Source organism: Chrysochloris asiatica, unplaced genomic scaffold (assembly GCF_000296735.1).
Source record: "Chrysochloris asiatica unplaced genomic scaffold, ChrAsi1.0 scaffold00078, whole genome shotgun sequence".
In the NCBI taxonomy this organism is placed as follows: domain Eukaryota; kingdom Metazoa; phylum Chordata; class Mammalia; order Afrosoricida; family Chrysochloridae; genus Chrysochloris; species Chrysochloris asiatica.
This window is the reverse complement of record NW_006408596.1, coordinates 12,034,185-12,052,141: the sequence shown is the minus strand read 5'-3', so window position 1 is coordinate 12,052,141 and position 17,957 is coordinate 12,034,185. Positions and strand designations below refer to the sequence as shown.

Here is a 17,957-nt window from a genome sequence, read left to right as displayed (position 1 = left end):
CCAAGTGAAAAAAAATCTACCCAAGTGGGAAGGCTGAATGAATTACAGGCAGTCGACAATGGTTCGTGCACGCTGGGCTAGTAAGTGCACTCCAAACTACTAGAGAGGACCCCCACCACACCAAGGAGATTACATCAATAGGTTCTGAAGTACATATATACATCTGAGCGCTTAACTGACAACTGAAGCTGCCAAGTAAAAGTGTAGCACAGGCACAGAGGGCTCCCGCAAGCAGGGAGTCTAGGAATTTGTTTCCAAAAAAAGAGGAGGAGAATAAATACAGAGGGACAGGAAAAGAGGTAGGAAGGGAACCGAAAACATGGCCAAGTATAATATTATTCCTAATAACTATGTTTTTTGTTGCTGTAAAGTGCTGTGAACTCAGTTGCATCTCATAATGACCCTGCATAGAGTTTCTGAAGAGCAGGTGGTGGGTTTTAACTGCTGACCTTGTGGTTTGCAGTCCAGTGCTTATCATACAACGTCACACCAGGAGTCCCATAACTATTGAAATACTATATAACCAGAAAGCTAAGTGATGAAGGCATAAAGAATAATATGGTAGGAATAAAAATTCAAAGGAATCCAAAATCATAATGAGGAATATGCATTAATGATACACACTATTTTGAGGTCTTTACAAATGCTCCTTCTAACCTATTCATTGGTTCCCAAAAAATAATTCTGTATCGTTTTCCTACCAAGCATATCACCAATTTGAACTTAATTTCAACAAAACCTGTCAACTAAAAAGTAAATTAAAACATCCCAGTACAGATTTTCAGGGGTGGGGGTAGAGAGGGAGGGGGAAGCATCATCTGCTTTCTGGGTTTATCACTATTAAAAGCAGAGGCTCTGTGGACCAAAGATTGGTCAAGAGAGAACCAACTCCTGTTACAGTCAACCAACTGCAATTAACTTCCACTTATAGACGATCCCATATGTGCCAGAGAAGCACTGTGCTCCATATGGTTTACAATGGCTGATTTTTCAGAAGTAGATCACCATGCCTTTCTTCCAATACACCTCTTCCCCCTCTTATTTTCTTTCTTCTTATCAGGGTTTTTTCATGCACACATCCGATAGCCAACATATTTCATGAGCTCTTCCTCCTGCCAAAATATTCTGATTCACCAAAGGTTTTCTCTCCCCTTTCGTTCCCCACCTCCTTCTTCCCACTCCTTTCTTAGAAATCAAAATGTTTTGCAACTTCTCACTGCCTCAAATCTTTCCTGGTAAGAGGCAAGTTATCCATGCTAGTATTTACTTTTACTCTGTATTAGTCCCTGTCTCTTTACCCACAGCCTTTGTCCATACCTAACTTGTACCCTAACTCTACCTTTGGGTTCCCCTACTGTAATCTAGCATAGTGGTTACAAATCGGGCTGCGAACCTTAAGGTCAGCAGTTCTAAACTACCAGCCGCTCCACGAGAGAAAGATGAGGCTTTCTGCTTCCATAAAGATTTACAGCCTCAGAAGTCCCCTACAGGGTAGCTATGGGTCGGAACGGACTCAACAGCACTTAACAACAGCTGTAATCTATGCCATCTGAGTTCTCTTTCTACACCATAAATCTGATCACTCCTCCTTAAAACCCCTCCGGCATTCCCCTCTGGATAAAAAATAAACTTCTAATTCCTTCATGGCGTCCAATTTGGTATAAAAAGTTACCACTGAGACATTGGCTACCCAAAATGGGGAGCCCTACATAGGGGATTCCTGGTGTGGCACTGTGGACTAAGGCATCAGACTGCGAAGTCAATTGAACTGCAATGCAAGGTCAGTGGTTCAAGCTCACCAGCTGCTCCTTGGAAACACTATATAGGGTCGCTATGGGTCGGAATCGACCCTATGGCACTTAACAACAACAACAAAGGTACGAAGTGACTGGCTTACAAGCTTTCAAGAGGCAGCTTAGTTTCAGAGGGTACAGGGGAAGGTAGAATCTTCACTGAGTGGTTTCCAACCTATCTGGACAGGGCTGGTGAAAGGAGATGGGGATAAGACTCTTAAGATTCAATAGTGAATAATTACTATCAGGACTGATTGTGAGCATTGCAAATGTAAAAGTACGCATTTTGTAACAAAAGGAAGGGAGTGGCTGAGCTTGCAGTCCAGGAGCAGAGGACCCTGGAACTATCAAGGGAGAAGAGTGGAGCGCGGAACAGAGAAGCAGTGACACCAGAGATGGAAGCAGAGACGATGACGTGGAGAAATGCAGCAGCTGGGGACTCTGGACTCTGAGAGGATGTAGGGCTGTGTGTTGATGGCCAGTGGGCAGGCTTGTGGGGTGTACTCTTTTGTTGTTTGATGATGCATGCAGGGAATTGTAATCATTGCAATGTAACAAAATAAGATACGATGAATGTAAAGCTAATGTTCTGCCATGTAAACTATCACATAATTCACAATAAAAACTTGGAAAAAAGTTAACTCTCAGTCTTGTCTTCCCATCTAGAAAATTATAGTAAGCATTAATTTAAAACAAAATAAACTTAATGAAAAAAATATATTGTCCAAGGATTTCTAGAAATGCTATTTGTAAATAGCAGGTATTAACAGTTACTTGCTGTATAATACGCAATAGACTGTTAACTGCAAGGTAGGCAGTTCAAACCCATCACCTGTTCTCGGAAACCTATGAGTCAGAACCAACTCAATGGTATATACAACATCATCTCAATCATGCAATATTACCACCAAACTCAAGCTTTTACAATACAGCTAAATAAAATTATGTTCACATAAAATGTCACAATTGGGCAAGACTATTTAAAATGCTTCTATTTCTCCATTCCAAAGTTAAAATGTAAGTAAGGTGGATCCCCAAGGAATCCAAATTAATGACTATTTTCTAAATTGATTGTTAATATATACATATTCTTTACAGCTTTCTGAAAACTGTTAATGTCAATATATATGGGTTCTTAGCATAGAATCACACCTACATATGGAGAAAGTTTGGCAAGAATATCAAAGTTGCCTTATGAGATAAATGCCTACACCTCAATGAGTCCTACTCAGTTTCAATCCAGAGTTTACTGTATAACCAACACAAGCTATACATCTAACAGATTCATTAGAAGTGTCTTTAGGATAAGTAAATAAATCTATTTCAAATCAAATTTATAAAATTTACTTTAGAACTCAATACACTGGCTTACACATACTAAAATATGGCTTCTCATGAGAATCATACTACTGTTTAATTAAATGTTATAGAATCTTGCAAACAGACTCAAGAACAGTACCATCTGTCTGGGTTGTTAAGATGAGTTTCACTGCTGTGTCTCCAAATAGAAACAAAATACCAGTTTAATACATCTAAGTAATTGATAGACAACGGCTGACTTTAATCTACTTAAAACAATGACACCTGACTCAACCCATAAGATCAATTCACTTTGCATTTACAACAATATACTTTGAATAATATCTGTTTTTAATAACAAACTTTTGTTTAGTGCCATCCATCTAGTGAGTTGGTTCCGACTCACAACAATTGCGTGTACGGTGTATGCGGATTGGCTTGTGGGTTTGAACCACCGACCTTGCAGTCCAATGCAACTATCCCACAGTGCCACGCACCAGGACTTAACTTCAGCTAAGGACTTGTATTTCGGAAGGTAAATATTCATGAGATGCAGAGCTATAATCCTATATAAATTCTAAGTGTTAAAGTGTTTAGTTGTAGTGGTTAAGTGCAGTCTTGATAGAATTTCATTCGTTTTGTTAATGAAAGAAATAATAAAGGTAATTTATAAACAGAACTATCAATGTACTTTGAAGACCACAAATAGTAAAGCTGATGAGAGAAAATGTTTTCAAAATCTCATTATATGCCTGAAATCAAAAACACAAAATAGTGCTTACAGTTGCAATTTATAACATAGGCATCCCTGATGGCACAGTGGTTAAGTATTTGGCTGGTAACCAAAAGGTTGACAATTTGAACCCACCAACCAAAACCAAAAATCAAATTTAAGACCATCAACAAGTCCATTCCAACTCATCCAGGCCATGCATGGGGTTTTTTAGGCTGTGAATATTTACGGGAGCAGAAAGCCTCATGTTACTCCAGAGAAGCAACTGGTAGGTTTGAAATGCCAACCCTGTAGTTAAGCAGTCCAGTGCTTACCCTACAGCGCCATCAGAACTCCACAGAAGTAAGGTAAGACTGTCGGCTTCCGTCCAGATTTACAGTTTAGGAAATCCTATGGGGCAGTTCTAGTCTGTCTTACAGAGTCCTTTTGAGGAGGAATTGACTTGAGGGCAGCGGGATTGGTTTTTGGTTTGATATTAGGTAAAACACATCCAATGCTGACTCCCATTAAGTAAAAAGGCAGCCTGGTTGCATAACAGGTAAGCACGGAGCTGCTAACTGAAAGGGTGGTAACTGGAACCCATTCACAGCAATGCTGCCTGATCAAGGTGATCTGCTCCTGGAAAGACTGCAATCTGGAAAACCCTATAGAGTAGTACTACTCTGCTTAGTCTGAGTCAAAACCACCATAAAATAAACCCTAAATGCACGTGTGCACTCTAGACTTCATGTCCTTCAATTGTGGAAAAATTGCTGAAAAGCCATATGTGACAAAGTGAAAATGCCACCACCTAATGTATCCCAATATCTAGGACCACTAAAGCCACCTTTATGGAAAAGGGTATAGAAGTACTGTGCACTGACTGCATCACTAGACTCAAATCTATGTGACTTTATGAGCACAGGGCTGGAAGCCTCAGCACATATCCACACAGGCAAAACTGGAGCTCGGAGCAGGAACCCCTCCCCATCAACGTGGCTGAAGTGCAGCTTTGGCAGCAATGGAGAGCCAAAAGCAAAACTAAGATAAAACATTATAAAACGAAAAGAAGAGATTGACCAAAGAAGTACCCTTAAAATAGTAAGATCTTCTGGGATAGTTTACTATACTGTCTCCAAAAATAATTTTAAAGGAAAAGAAAAAATATTATGAAGAAAGGAAACACCTAATCCATTTCACGGTAGCTTATTTTGAAGGATATTTCTCTCATCTAGACAGATGTGTTATCAGTTCTGGTATGCCTAGCTTAAAATCAGTCCTTGCCATAATAAAAAGTGGTGATGGTTATGTGCCATGGAGTCGTTTCCGATTTACAGCAACCCTGTATAGGGTTTCCGAGGCTGCAAATCTTTACGGGAGCAGAAAGCCTCATCTTTCTCCCAAGGAACAGCTGGTAGTTTCGAACTGCTGACCTTGCAGTTCACAGCCCGATTTGTAACCACAACGCTACCAGAGCTCCCTATGATCAAAATAATGCAAAATAAATCACCAAGTAAAATGCAACCTGTTAGCTAGAATTTACACAGAAAAACTGAATTCATTTATTCAGGGTCAAGTTCAGTTCCTTTCATCTTTGAACTTAAAAACCACTCAAGCAGAATTCCAACCGCCCCCACTTCCTTAAACTTTTTTTTTTATTTATTTAAATAATATCCTCATTATATTTTATTTCTGTGGTATGTCTTACTCTTTTACAATGTGAACTCCTTCTTCACCTGGGTTCCTCATACCATCCCCAGCCAGATTTGGTTAGTCAATTAACAATTTTCCTTCTATCTTCCATTCTCCCCTTCTTGTCATTGTTATTAAGTGCCATCAAGTCAGTTCCGACCCATAGCGACCCTGTATAGGGTTTCCAAGGAGGGACTGGTGAGCTTGAACCACCGACTTTGTAGTTCAAACAGCTTTGCAGTCTGGCGCATTAACCCACAGCGTCACACCAGGGCTCCATCCTCCTCTCTTAGTCTCCCCATTGGTGTTGCTCCTAAATCTACAAACAACAAACAGCTGGGGAAGATGGTGGTGAATGTTTCACAGCAACCATAGACCATGGAACAACTGAGCAGTGAACAGCTGCCTGAGAGGGATATTATCAAGTTTCTGCAGAAACATGGTTCAAAACTCATAACTCACACAACTTAAGCTACTAGGAAACTAAGTGTAGTCAAAACAGCTAACTAGGTCCATTTGGTTAATGACAACAATTTTAAAGAAACCAAGTCTGAAGAGGCTCTTGAGGGTCCGCAAAAACATGTTCTTAAAAAGGGAGGTAGGACTAACTTTCCCAAAGAGATGTTTTTCACTGTAGGTACACAGGAATACTACTGGATAGGACTGTTTTTATTACTAATATTCAAACAAGTTCCAGGAAGAAAAATGCCAAACCTTTAAAGTTTTAAGGCTGGAGTTGGCAAAGTAATCAGAGGATGGTATGAAGCACTCTTAACCATGAGTGAGGGAGAAATGGCTTGACCCAGAATGGGCTTACGAAAAGAAACAACAACCTGATGCCAAAATGCCACCAAACACAAAACTCATTTTTGAAGTAGAATCAAAGGATATTGATTGAAATGGCAGCAATTGACGTATAAAGACAACAACGATAACCCTGGGCCTTGAAAAAGTTATATAACTAATTAGAACTGGTTATTTTTGTGTTTGAGGGAAAACAACTTGTAAATTCAATTCGTTTAGTTAAAACCTGTTGACTTGATGCTTAACTTTTGAGAAATTAATCCCTTAGTATAAAGCCTTGAAGTTGAAAATATTTTATTACAACTCTGTAAAAGATTGATTAAATAGAATTTTAACCAGAATTGACTTTCCTTTTACCTCATGTTATAATCTAAAAGGCTCAATACAAATTTATCTACTGTCAAACAAACACAGGCTCTTGTCTCAAATATTTACTCTACCTTTTAGGCTCTCACCCTTCCCACACTGCTTCAACTGAAAAAAGTTCATGCAGGATGCGGCGCTGTGCGTTAATGAGCTGGACGCTAAAGTAGGTTTGAACTACAAGGTCCATAGTTCAAGTTCACCAGCTGCTCCTCAGAAACCCTATACCGTGGGTCGGCACTTTAACAACAACAGGCTCACCTGGCCATTCATTCATTCTTAAAGCTGCAGAAGATCTCAATCCCACCACCCTCCCCCTCCAACTCTGCCCCGTCACTGTTCAAATGTAACAACTGCAACTAAGAAGCTGCCTAAATAACAAGCTTCCTCATCTTTCAGCTTTAAGCCTTGTTGAGGTCCACTGCAAATGTCTTTGAAGGGTATGATCAGTCTCTTTATTTTCATGTCTGAGGAAGCAAATTATACTATATAAGCACACAGAGCGTGTACATTCATGACTTAACTACTGTCCAAGCTTCGTGAGAAGAAATAATCCTGGACCAAAATCAAATTTCTTTTAAATGCCCAGAATTTAAAGAATGATAGGTTATAAAGCCCAACAATTCTATTTGTACTTTTAAGAAAGCAGTCCTAGAAAGGCTCTTAAACACATTATTAAATGTAATACTATTTAAAACGCTTGGTTGTTTTTTTCTCCAATTCATTCCTCATAATCGCTTCTATTATCTTCTTGGATTATCTCCCGCCTTTAGCTTCATCTCCCATCTGCTCATGTAAGATTCACGTCTGTCCAGTTTCTGAAATATTTGTCACTTTAGTCATTAGCATTTTGTGTAACACAGCACTCTTTTTTTTGAAGTTCAGAACTAAATTATTTTAGATCTGAATATTACTTTATCACCATTTCTTAATCTAAATTGCCCACATTCCAAGTTTTTCCACCTTCAAAAAATTAGGATTCACTCTATGATAATTCAAAAATGTTTTTGAATACTGCCTTGTATGGTTGGTTGGTTATGTGCCATGGAGTCGGTTCCGATTTACAGCAACCCTGTATAGGGTTTCCGAGGCTGTAAATCTTTACGGGAGCAGAAAGACTCATCTTTCTCCTGTGAAACAGCTGGTAGTTTCAAACTGCTGACTGTGAGACTAGCAGCCCAACTCGTAATCACTTTTTTTAAAATTTTTTAAAAGAAACATTAGGATTCACTACATTTCTGTGATCTTTTTTAAAAAAGGAAACCAAGACCATAAACTAGACATGGTCTCCTCTGTATCATGTGAGTCACGATTTTCAAGAACAGACTCAGCTGTTAAGTGAGCTGATCATTTCTCCTCTCTAGCCAGCTACAGCCATCCGTTCCTTCAAGGTCCAGTTTAAGCCTAGAGTTCTAGTTTTCTCTGCCTCAAAGGTACTCAACTTGCCCATGTTGCTCTCCATCTGCACGTAAACATTGTAGTTGTTAAGTGCCATCGAGTTGGTTCCCACCCATAGAGACCCCCCTAGAGGGTTTCCAAGGAGCGACTGGTGAGCTTGAACCACCAACCTTACAGTTCAAACTGACTTTGCAGTCTAGTTAATCAGCCCACAGCACCACACCAGGACTAATTAAGTAGTACACATAGGTCTTTTCCCCACATATCAGACTCCTAGCCCTTTTGGATGCCCACGCTAGATTTTAACGATTTCTGATGTACATTACTCCAAAAGGAGTTACCCATTTTCCAAATTTCTCAAACATAATATACAAATACATACCAGTTTATTGACAACCCCATTTAATCTCATCCCAATTCCTGTCCTTCATCTCACTGGGGCTCAGATTTCTTTTATTTATCACACAAAACATCAAGCAGAAGACTTGTTTCTAGGGTTGAGTGAAGGAAGGACGATCTAAAGGTCAAAAACTCAGTTGTTTCATGATGACATCACAAAACGAGCCATAACTCTTATCTTTCTCAACATTTTAACAAACGGATATCAGCAAGTGGCACATCTCTACAGAAGAGCATTCACTATTCACCCCAAAAGTGCTACTGTACCTACAGGGAGTAGTCTCAACACAAGCCTTTCTTTAGGATGGCAATTCGACCCTAGGCCTGGAGAAGAGGCCACGTGCTGGCACACTGCCACTGCCTGGAGCTGAGAAGAGTTTACAGGGCCTGTTCTCCCAGGCACCAAAGCCAGGAGGAAGGTGCTCCTGCTCTATTAAAGGACAACAATAAATACACATTTGTTCCCAGAAAATGCATCTGTGTTCTATAACACCAGCAATCGAGTACAATACAAGGTAAACAGGCTCACCACCACTGATTGTTGTGGTTGTTGTTAAGTGCCAGAGAGTCGGTTCCGACCCACCACAAGCCTGTATAGGATTTCCAAGGAGCAGTTGGTGAGCTTGAACCGCCAACCTTGCGAGTCAAACCGACTTTGCAGTCCACTGCATTAACCCACAGCGCCACACCAGGACTCCCCCATTGGTAGTAACAAAATTTTTCTTGTGAGAACGTTTTTCTAGCATTCTTTAATAATGGAGACTACGTACACGTAAAATTCTAAGGCTCTAGATAAAACTGTAAAACACTGCTCACATCCAACAGGTCTCATAACAAAAACTACTGATGTGTGGGGGTTACAGTGCTCTGGTAGCGTAGTGGTTACAAATCGGGTTGCAAACCGTAAGGTCAGCAGTTCGAAGCTACCAGCCTTTAAGCGGGAGAAAGATGAGGTTTCTGCTCCCGTAAAGATTTACAGCCTCAGAAAACCTGTACAGGGTTGCTGTGAGTCAGGACTGACTCCACGGCACATAACAACAACAGTGCCACCAGGAGTTGGAATCAACTTGAAGGCAACCGGTTTGGTATGTCTGGTTTTCCTTCCTTCAACAAGGCCGAAACAGTATTTTCAGATGGTGCTGCATAAAGTGGAAAATAGAAATTAGCCATGTCACTGAGTGTGTGTGTGTATGTATATATATATTCTCTGTTAAAAACATAGCAAGGGTTGTGACATGTGTGTCAAATTAAAATGTGATTTAGTCTTTATGAAGAAAAAGATATTTATTAAGCACTATTTCTGACATTCCCTGAGACAAATCTCAAAATGTTAATAGAACTGCTATTTAAAGTTCAAAGAGCACTCTGGAGCTGCCAAGGAATTAATAGCTTAAACTACCAAGTAAGAGGCACAGTTCAATTCCCAGTCTTATCCAGTAATAGCTCAGCGCTAGTACAGCAGAATCACTCACTCAACATATTACAGTTGTACCACGCAACTGTGAATCACATACATACACAGAAAGTTGTAACATCTAACGACAAATTTCAAGTTTCTCTTATCACGTTTATTTTCAAGGAAAGAGACAAGAACAATTTAATCCCCTGCTCCCTCAAAAAGTACAAATACAACATAACTGCTATACTGAAAATAATTTTATCATCCTAACTTCAAGGTTAATCACCTCGGGACACTGTAACTCTCATTTGGTAACACAGAGTACTTTTCTTCAAAGGTACTCAAAATAATATTTTACATTTTCTGTCCTCTGTATTTCCACCTGGTGTGGTGCTGTAGGATAAACACTGGATCACAAAATTGGTAGTTCAAACTCACAACCTTCTCCTCAGAAACCCTATACAGGGAGGGCACTATGAATTGGAACCAACTTAATAGCACTTAAAAACAACAACAACAACGTGTTTCCTCTAAGCCTACAGGAGGAGAAACTGAGGCACAGAACTATGTGAAACCAACTGTATCTGACCAGTCACAAGTTTCCCTGTTACCTACTACCAGTTCACTGTCATTTTCCTAGATTCCAAGAAAGTAATCTTCCAGCCGAACACTGAACAATTACCCTCCTATACAACTAAAGTGAGTAAAAAACAATGGAATCCTGACCCCGGATCAATTTCCCAAATCTAACAAGCTATGGCTAACATGCTATATTGTTGCTGTGTGCCATCAAGTCTATCCAACTAACAGCGACCCTAAAGGATGAGGAGAACTAGGCTGGAATCTTTACAGGAAATGGCCACATCCTTTCTCCTGTAGACAGCTGGTAGATTCAAACAGCCAACTTTTCAGTTAGCAACTGAGTACTTAAACCACTGAGCTACCAGGGTAACTTTAACATGCTATATATATAAATGCCTTGAATCAATTTCTAACTCACAGCAACACAACATATAGTAACTCTTCACCGGAGAGGTCAGCCTCATACGTCTCCTGTGGAGCGGATGACAAGTTTGAACCACAGACCATACTGGCAGTCTAACCCACAGCACAATACTAACTGACTTTCTATTCCTTGGAAGTGTGATAAGTACACGCCTATTGTTTACCCAGGTTTCTAGAATACCTTTAAAATATTACCAAACCACAGTACATAATACCGATTTTAAAAAACGAAACAAAAGACACCCATTGCCAATCGAGTCTATGCGAACTCACAGGGACTCTATATAGGACAGGGTAGAACTGGCCTACACAGTTTCCAAGACTGGAATCTTTACAGATACAGACTGGTGCATCTTTCTCCCAGGAAACACACTACCTAGATAATATATACTGTTCAGCACACAGCGCTAAACATCTAAATATGCCCAAAAACAAATATTGTGTAATGATCAGTACCTAACTGGAAACTTCCTTGAGTAATAAAACGGGAGAAAAAATCATTGTCCCACTTAGTAAACAGTTAATGAGTACACAGCTATGAAAGGAATGCAAAGATGAGTTAGCCGGACTCACTGCCTGTAACAGAAACTCCTATTCTTATCAGAGACCGAGCACATAACAAGCAATTGTGACTAGTTCTGCCTGTGGGAATCAGAATCAAGAGGTGACATCTGAACTATTCACAGGATGAGTAGAATTATGTCAGCCATATATGCAGGGAAATAATGTAGGAGTTGGTTCCAAATGTTCTAGAATTAGATACATGTATATTTTTCCTTATTTCTCTTTAGGGCATTAAAATTTCATCAAGACGACTACCAACACAAAATGTTTTTTCACACCAATTATACTCTTTTGAATACCTTATTTACTAGGGCTCAAATTAGGCTCAAATGAATTTAATCATCTTTCCTTCTTAATGAACTAATGTGGAACTAATATATCATATACACGATAGTCACAAACATAGCAATGGTTGTGAGGATGACACAGGGCTGGGCAGTTCTGTTTACAGCAGCAGGTCACGATGAGCTGGAACCAACTTGATGATATCTAACAACATATGAAGAAGCTACATGTGTCTTACATAATACACTTCCTCATGAATTGATCAACGTTTTTTATAGAGAAAAAAATTCCAGTGATCTTCATATAATCTAGTACTATGTTGTTGTTGTTGTTAAGTGCCATCGAGTCGGTTCCGACCCATAGCGACCCTGTACAGGGTTTCCGAGGGTGTAAATCTTTACGGGAGTAGAAAGCCTCATCTTTCTCCCGCGGAGCAGCTGGTAGTTTCGAACTGCTGACCTTAAGGTTCGCAGCCTAATTCGTAACCACTACGCTACCAGAGCTCCTTAATCTAGTACTATACTACCCTTGAAACATCCATTCACATCATAAAAACACTGTTCACAATTATTCCTCAAATTTAGTTTTAATATCAAACAAGTGCTTAAATAAATCCAATTAATACAGTGATTTAATTCAAATTATGACTTAATTACTAAAGAAAAAAAGATCTAATGAAGATTGAAAAAGGGAATATTTATTTACCTGTATATTTACCTAATTCACTTCATATTCCCCTATCCATGTTTTAAGTTAAATTTACAAATTTAAACTACACAAAACAAATACACAAGTGAAATTTTAATATAACCAATTCAGGGGATTCTTTTAACATCAATGGAATTTCACTGAACAGGAAAAAAAAATACAAAATGAAGAAAGTTGCCAGCCAGGGCTCTGTACAATTTCACAATGATGGAAATATGGTTTTAATAAGATTCCACCACAATTCACCTAGGCTAAGAAAATAAACATTCAAAATACACATCATAAACCAGAGTATAGAGATACCAATGAAAGAACATTTGCCCTTGGACAAAGGTGAGTCTCCTGTCCTCTAAATAGAAAGGAAAAACAGTAATAATCTTTTCTTTTTTTCAGACCGTAATCCCAATTAACTCAAAAGGACAAACAAAAAACCTCTACTCCCAACATAACTAAAACACGCTAATATAAATGCAAGTAAAGCAGGAGTTACTAACAGAGGAATTTATGAGGATAAAATAGATTCCACTCTACAGATGATTTTTCAAGTTAAGTAAAACAATGTATTAAGTGTGAAAAAAACACACAAACAGCAACATTTTAACAGAATTGAAAACTATATTTATACCAACTAAAGCAAAGATTTGAGAACTATGTCTATGTATGTGACTTTACACTAAACAAAACTTGGGCAAGCATACATATTTCATTCATGCAAATGAGTCTGAATTTACAATTCCTCATTTATGTTAATATTTACCAAGATTAATGGAATATCACCTCCCCTATGTAATGAAGTGAATTTCCCCAACAGAGCAAAGCTAACACCTTCAAATCTTTCAAATAAACAATAAAAGCATATACTATACACTAGAAAGGGAAATTACCTGAACGTGGTCAGAAAAATGTTTAATGACTCAGAAGAGGAAAATATCCTAAATTCCAAGATTATATATAAATCACTTCAATCACTAATTCTAAAATGCTAAACAAGTTCTATGAAAGAAATGAGCATTTTAATTAAAAAAACATTTTTTTTAGACTACATTCACCTTACTTTGTAATGCATTAAATGTAATGTGCCAAAAAAGTAATGATCATAAAATGACAAAAATAAAAATTCTGGTGGCCAAATACAAACATAGTTTGTAAAGATTTGCACATACTGCATTTGAAATAAAGGCACTAATGGAAATGCTACAGAACTCTTTCTCCTCCTTCCTAATAAATGGCTACAATTTTTATTATTCAACTATTACTGAAATACACAGTTCAGTAATAATACCAGATAGCCATATTAAGTAATTCTCGTAAATTTTGTCTAATTTATGTTACTGGCAACCTCCTGTGAAATAAATGTATCACTAATATTCAGGAAAAAAGAACATTTTACTTTACATAGGACAACATTATTTGCTTCTATCAAAAGTAAATCTCAAAATCATTTGAGAAAAACATGTAAATCTATGTTTGAATAAAACTTTGAGTTGAATGACCTACCCATAAAAACATCCACACAGACAATCCAATCCCATTATTATTTACACTGAGGTAAGATTTTTCTGGCTCAATTTTAAATAGGTTTAAAAACAACAACAAAATGGACTTATCTTTTGAAAGGTTTATTCTAATTTATAAGCACCTAGAACAAACTAGTGGTGGAATATTTTTCTTAGAATCTTTCTTATTAATCTCAAGAGTAGAGGAGGTCCCTGAAAGAGTTTGATGAATACAATTAACTCATAATTAACTAGGCTTAATTAGTCAGTGAACAATAAAAGGAATTTTTCCATACCTAATTAAGATAATAGAACCTACCACTCTTTAAGTGGGCAGTGTTTCTTCAGTTCCATACAGGGTCACTATGAATCAGAATTAACCCTAACAAAGCATTACCACTCTAACTTCATGTCATTTAAAGAAAAGCCTGAAGAGATTTTTTACAAATACATTCATGAAAAAATGAACTAACACGCCAAAGAAAGTGATAAGCTATATAAGCACCTGACAGAAATTCAATAAACACTTAGTGATCTAAAGGCACGCCCCCTTGCCCCCCAGTCATTATTCTAAGAAACAGACCCAATCTAACTTTCCCTGTGAACACAGCAAGCAAATTATTCTTTAACATACATGTCGTAGGTACATTATTTTCTCTTTAAAATTATGAACTCATCACACGTACAAATGGCTCTTCAAAATGGTCCAGTAAACTGCTACACTATGCCTTAAATTGCTGTCTATTATGTACTTAAAAATATTTACTAGCAATTGAAGGTTAATATGGCAACTATTACAGGGTGGCAATTATTGCTATTAAAAAAATATAAATACAGTAACACCATGTGCTACTAACAACAAGATGTTAAACAGAAAACACACATTAGCAAATTATAAATATTTTCATTACAGAAAATGAACCATCATGGGGGGAAAAAAACGTTCTTTAAATGAAAACACTAAAATTGCAAATTGAGATGAAGAGATATGCTGATATGTCTCTTTATGTATTAGGGGGGAACTTTAGAAAATTTTAGAAATCATTCTTCTGTATTATTACTTTCCTTTGATACCAAATTCTCTAATTTGGTTTTAGCTCAATAGAGTAGATTTCGGAGTTTATACGTTTACAACTATCTTTCCTTTCGGCAAAAATAAATCTCTAAATGAAAAAAGCAATCAGGTCAGCAACAGAAATACCTTCCGAGCTTCCAATGCAGAATTCAAACTCCTCAATAAGAATTAAGTACTAGTGAATCTATGTGTTTCAATTCAGGCAGGAAAAATTTGAGATCATTCACATTCGGGAAGATTCTAAACAAATAAAACCAATACAAATGTGAGGCATACACACTCAAGAATTAGGTGTCTCTCCTTACACACTTAAACATAGCTACAGAGCACAAAATAGCTCCTCCCCATGTTACTTCAAAAGAGAAAACAAAACTAAAGATAGACTTTAGACCTTACATCTGGAAATTATAAAGTCATCCTACAAGGGTGAGTTCACATGCCACAGAGCGCACTGTTACACTTTCCAAAAAAGCAAATTTCACACTGAACTAAATTATAACTGAGTGAATCTACAACAAGAGTCACCCAGAAATGATGGACAGCGTGAGAGAACAGTTTGGAGTCACAAAGGCACAGCCAGGCATGCATTCAATGCAGTAGCTACAAAATTCACAGCAATAAGACCAAGAAACCCATACAATGACCTGTATCATACAGACATAATACCATTTTTCACATGTTAGAAAAGGTTTGGGAAGAGAAATTAGAAAAGTCAATGCTTCCAAGTAGAAAACCAAAAATGAGGTGCAGAACTCTTACAGCATCTATTTGCACAATCAACTTTTTCTAATCATAATGAATACCTTAAAGTAATACTAAGTGGGCAGGTCATTACCGTGATGCAGAACCTTAATCCCTAGGTTTATATTTCTATCCACACTAATTTGAGTATCCAGATAAATTCTCTATAAACAATACTAACAAAAAAGGATAGGAAAGAAAAGAAACCTACAGTTCAAAAAGAAAACTACATGCTATTATCAAACATATAAAAAATTCTTATAAGGCGTGCTTTATTTTGAATTGGTGGTGGTTATCCTTCAGCAGTCTCAATATTCTACGTTGCTGCCGTATACAACTGTCAATCGGAAATCTCAATTTGCAATCAGAAAAGTTTACAATAATCATCTTTTTAAAAGGAATCATAATAAAGATTTAAAAACAGCACCCTATGCACCCTCCATGTACCTACCACAGAATGCAGCAATTAAGCATTTTATAATCCTTAAGAAAAAAATAAAATCAATCTATGTTGTTATGTAAACAGTAATTTTTTTAAAGGTATATTCACAAATAAGTTCCTGATTTAAAGAGGGTTAAGGGAAATCTGGAGTCCTGGTGTGGTGCTGGGGCTTAATGCACTGTTTGTACTGCAAGGTCGGTCTGAATGGCAAGGTTGGCGGTTCAAGCTCACCAGCCGCTCCTCGGAAACTCTTTACAGGGTCGCTATGAGTCGGAACCGACTCGATGGCATTTAACAACAACAACAACAAAAATGGCGATCTACTCAAAGCACAACTCTTGGGTCAGTCCTAATCAGCATCCTCACCTGCAAAACTCTTTCTCCAAAAACATCTCAAGCATTTTACACCTCTATGAGATAGTATCATTTGCTTTAGCTTTTACAGGAGATAAAAGTAACGATACAGCCCAGATACTGCCTAAGCATGTAATATATTGCAGTTGTCTACCAGCACCTACTATATACAAATTAGCCACATATACACAAGCCATTACCAGTCAGCGTGATATATGCTAATTTGGGGAAATCGCTCCTCACAAATATTGGTCTACTTGGTTATTTTAATTACCTGAGTAAGTGTCAATGCGGTCACCAGCTGCCAAACAACAAACATTTGAAATGGCCCCTAATCAATATGTTTGCTAATGTATGAAAGTCCTAGATTCTGGCAGATACTAAACGATAGGGCAAAAAGAGGAGGCAAAATGAGTTTTAGTCCCATCACAGGACAATATCAAAAGAAAGAATCCCTACTTACAAATAAACTTTAAAATTAAATACCTGAATAAAAATGTTTAAAGAAAAAACCAACACTATGGCACTTGGTCTTTGTAGCTAAAAAATCACATATCGATATTTTTAATCTACATAAATACTGTAACATATTTAATAAAATAACACTTTCATTTAAGAAGTTGGCAAGAATTTTCATTTCTCCACTAGTCTCAAAGGAAAACAACAACAAAAACATGTATGCCACCCATAATTAAATGAAACTAATTACAATTTGAACACTAAATTATTTATCCAGGGTAAACAGGGATTAGGAGGAAATGATGCTTCTATCTACAGTAGAGGTTACAGAAAAGAATTTCCAAAATACAGACTCTCCCAAAGGCAGTCCCTCCCAAAAGTGGGTACACAACTTAAAATAAGTTCATCAAAAAAAAATTTTTTAAGTTAAATCAAATAAATCGTTCAGCCAATTTTCCAATTATAGTCTACGCTTGAAACATAATTGCCTTACATCTGTTTACAAACCTTTGCTCAGTATTTAAACAAATTCGTAGTCTCTCGGGCACATAGCTATACATACAGTAACTCGTGCACAAAGCACATATTTAAAGACCACGCACTGCAATTATTAGCCTAAACGCCAGGTTTAACAACGTGACTGTTTTCCGAGAAGGTAATACGACCCAATAAAAAAAAAAGCAAAGATGGCATTTACCACCAAATGTCACTGCCACCGCCAGGAAACAGAGTTGCTGGAGTCCCATACATTTTTAATTTCGACGAAGCTCGCCGCCGCCGTCGGGTGCCGGGTTTCCAGGAGAACAATTGACACCCTAACTGCTTCAAGATTAAGGCCAGCGATTCAAATCCGAGGAAAAGTTGTCAATTACCAGAGCGCAAGGGAGCCGCGCGGAGGCAGATAAAAGCGATGTTATCAACCCGCCCAGCTTGTTGCTTTGTGTGTGTGTGTGTGTGTGTGTGTGTGTG

The 17,957-nt window shown here is 37.8% G+C and overlaps 1 protein-coding gene across 1 annotated transcript in view; it reads right to left on the bottom strand.

Annotated features, from left to right (window-relative positions):
* The window catches only part of MED13L (mediator complex subunit 13-like), a 367,925-nt gene that overhangs the window by 349,156 nt on the left and 812 nt on the right, over positions 1 to 17,957 (bottom strand). The window lies entirely within an intron of this gene.